The 4,173-nt window shown below is 16.2% G+C and overlaps 1 pseudogene; it reads left to right on the forward strand.

Annotated features, from left to right (window-relative positions):
- The first annotated feature begins 1,448 nt into the window (after positions 1 to 1,448).
- Positions 1,449 to 2,191, forward strand: LOC126877031 (cytochrome c oxidase subunit 2-like; annotated as a pseudogene).
- Positions 2,192 to 4,173: the final 1,982 nt, after the last annotated feature.

The following is a 4,173-nucleotide window of genomic DNA, read 5'->3' on the forward strand; positions in this document are numbered from 1 at the left end:
TACATTCTAATTACAATTTTATTTTTTCTTTTATATTTATTTTATTTAATTTAATACAAATATTATTAATTTAATCTTTAAATTTGCAATTTAATATTTTTCTTAAACTATATTAAATATTATAAAATAAATTTTGAAATAGTATTAAAAAATTTTTAATTTTTGTAAATAAATTTACAGTTTATTTCTTTTTCAGACATAATACTTTATTATTTAAAAATTTTTAAATTAATCTTTAAAATTTTATTTAATTTAATTAAATTAAAATTATTATAATTATAATTAAAAATTTAATTAATTAATTTATATTAAATTAATATTTAAGATTTTATGTTAAATAAACTATTAATCTTCAAAATTAATTATATAAATTTTATATTTATAAATCTTAATAAAAAAATGATTAATACCAACTAATCATAAAAACATTGGAATAATATATTTTATTTTTGCAATATGATCAGGAATAATTGGATCTTCAATAAGATTATTAATTCGAATAGAACTTAGTCATCCTGGAATATGAATAATTTATGCTATATTAGGAATTGGATTCCTAGGATTTATTGTATGAGCTCATCATATATTTACCGTTGGATTAGATGTTGATACTCGAACTTATTTTACATCAGCAACAATAATTATTGCTGTTCCTACAGGAATTAAAGTATTTAGATGATTAGCAACTTATCATGGTTCAAAAATAAATTTTAATATTACAATCATTTGATCTATTGGTTTTATTTTAATATTTACAATTGGAGGATTAACAGGAGTAATATTATCTAATTCATCAATTGATATTATTTTACATGATACTTATTATGTAGTAGGACATTTTCATTATGTACTATCAATAGGAGCAGTTTTTGCTATTATTACTCGATTTATTCATTGATACCCAATAATTACAGATCTAATATTAAATAAAAAATGATTAAAAATTCAATTTATTATAATATTTATTGGTGTAAATATAACTTTTTTCCCTCAACATTTTTTAGGCTTAATATCTATACCACGACGATATTCAGATTATCCTGATTCTTATTATTGTTGAAATTTAATTTCATCAATTGGAGCAATAATTTCAATAAATAGAATATTATTTTTCATTTTTATTATTTTTGAAAGATTAATTTCAAAACGATTAGTTATATTTAAATTTCATCAATCTTCTTTAGAATGATTAAACAATTATCCTCCCTTAGATCATTCACTAATTGAAATTCCTTTAATTATAAATAATAAAATTAAAAATATTTTTAATAATTAAAATTTAAAAATTTATTAATAAATAATATATATATATATAATTATTAATATGGCAGATTAGTGCTTTGAATGTAAAATTCAATTATAAAGATTTTTATCTTTTATTAATAAATTAATTTAATAAAATTATATAATGAATTTCAAATTCAAATAAATTTTAATTATTAAAAATTTCTACATGAAATATATTTACATTTCAAGATTCAAATTCTTTTTATTCTGATAATTTAATTTCCTTTCATAATTTAACTATAATAATAATAATTATTATTATTTCTTTAACAACATTTTTTATTATAGATTTTATATATAATAATTATTTAAATCTAACTCTTTTAAAAAATCATACAATTGAAATTATTTGAACTTTATCTCCTATAATTATTTTAATAATTATTTGTTTTCCATCTTTAAAAATTTTATATTATATCGATGAAATTGTAAATCCTCATTTTTCTATTAAAGCTATTGGCCATCAATGATATTGATCTTATGAATATCCAGAATTTAATAATTATGAATTTGATTCATATATATTAAATTATGAACTAATAAATCAATTTCGATTATTAGAAACTGATAATCGATTAATTATTCCATTTAAAATTTCTATACGAATAATTATTTCTTCATTAGATGTTATTCATTCATGAACTATTCCATCATTAGGAATTAAAGTAGATGCTATTCCTGGTCGAATTAATCAATTAAATTTATTTTGTATTCGTCCAGGAATTTATTTTGGACAATGCTCTGAAATTTGTGGAATAAATCATAGATTTATACCTATTATATTAGAAAGAACTTCTTATGAATTATTTATAAATTGAATTAAAAATAAAATTTGAAAAATTAGTTGATTTAAATAACATTAGATTGTCATTCTAAAATTAATATTTTATTATTATTTTTCTATCATTAGATGTCTGAAATAAAGAATTGATCTTTTAAATCAATTATAGTAATTAAAATTTACTTCTAATGAATACCACAAATAATACCTATTAATTGATTAGTTATCTTTATAATATGTTTAATATGTTTATTTACTATTATAATTTTAATAAATTCATTTTTATTATATATTATCATAAAAAATATTTATAATATAAGTAATAATAATAATAATAATAATAATAATAAAAATAATTTAATTAAAAAATGAAAATGATTATGATAAACAATTTATTTGAAATATTTGATCCTTCAATTAATAATTATATTCAATTAAATTGAATTTTTATAATTTTACCAATTATTTTATTTCCAAATTCATATTGATTAATTCCTTCACGAATTTTAATAATTTTTAAATTATTTATTGAATATTTATTTAATGAATTTAAAATAATTATAACTAATAAATATTCAATACATATTTTTTCATTCTTAAGAATTATAATTTATATTATAATATTAAATTTATTTAGATTAATTCCTTATATCTTTACATCAACAAGACATTTAATATTTAATCTATCAATAGCATTATCTTTATGATTAAGATTTTTAATTTACTCAATTATTAATTTTCCTATAAAAACTTTAAGACATTTAGTACCATTAAATTCTCCAAAATTTTTAATAAATTTTATAGTAATTATTGAACTTATTAGACTTTTTATTCGCCCTTGAACATTATCAATTCGTCTTTCAGCAAATTTAATTTCAGGACATCTTATTCTTATTTTACTAAGAAATTTTATAATAAACTTCATTATTTTATCACCATTAACTTTAATAATTCAAAATATATTATTAATTCTAGAAATTTCAATAGCTTTAATTCAAGCTTATGTATTCTCAATTTTATTAACATTATATTTTTCTGAATCAAATTAATGAAAAAAAACTTTCCTTTTCATATTGTTACTATTAGACCATGACCAATTATTGTCTCTTTTAATACTATAAATATATTATTAAGAACAATTCCGACATATGTTGTGTCCGACACAACAATATGATTCCGAGATATTATTCGAGAAAGAACATTTCAAGGAATACATTCTTTTTATATTTTATCAATAATAAAATTTAGAATAATTATATTTATTATTTCTGAACTATTTTTTTTTATTTCATTTTTTTGAACATTCTTCCATAATTCAATTTCTCCTTCAATTGAAATTAATTTAATATGACCACCTAAAATAATTAAATTTTTTAATACATTTGAAATCCCTTTATTAAACTCAATTGTTTTATTTATATCAGGATTTTCAGTAACATTAAGACATTATAATATATTAAATAACAAATTTAAATCAAGAATATCAATATTAATATCAACAATTTTTTTAGGATTTTATTTTAATTTTATACAAATTTTTGAATATTATAATTCATTCTTCTGTATTAATGATAGAATTTTTGGATCTATTTTTTTTTTTTATCCACTGGTTTTCATGGTATTCATGTCTTAATTGGAACATTATTTTTACTATATTCTTTAATTCGAATAATAAAAAATCATTTTTCAACAATTCATCATATTAATTTTGAATTCGCTATTTGATATTGACATTTTGTTGATGTAATTTGATTATTCATTTACATATTTTATTATATCATTATAAATTAAATTAAATTTTAAATATATAGTATAATTAAATTACATTTAATTTCCAATTAAAAAATTTAATATTAAATTAATATATTTAATTAATATAATTTATTATTTATTAATTTTTATAATTTTAATAATTATTTTTTTATTAAATAAATTTTTATCAATATATAAAAAATTTAACATAGAAAAAAACTTACCTTATGAATGTGGATTTAATCCAATCACAAAAATAAATATTCCATTTTCATTACCATTTTATTTAATTTCATTAACATTTTTAATTTTTGATGTAGAAATTATTTTACTAATTCCTTTAATTTCATATA

The sequence above is a fragment of the Bombus huntii genome, unplaced genomic scaffold (assembly GCF_024542735.1).
Source record: "Bombus huntii isolate Logan2020A unplaced genomic scaffold, iyBomHunt1.1 ctg00000111.1, whole genome shotgun sequence".
NCBI classification, from domain to species: Eukaryota; Metazoa; Arthropoda; class Insecta; order Hymenoptera; family Apidae; genus Bombus; species Bombus huntii.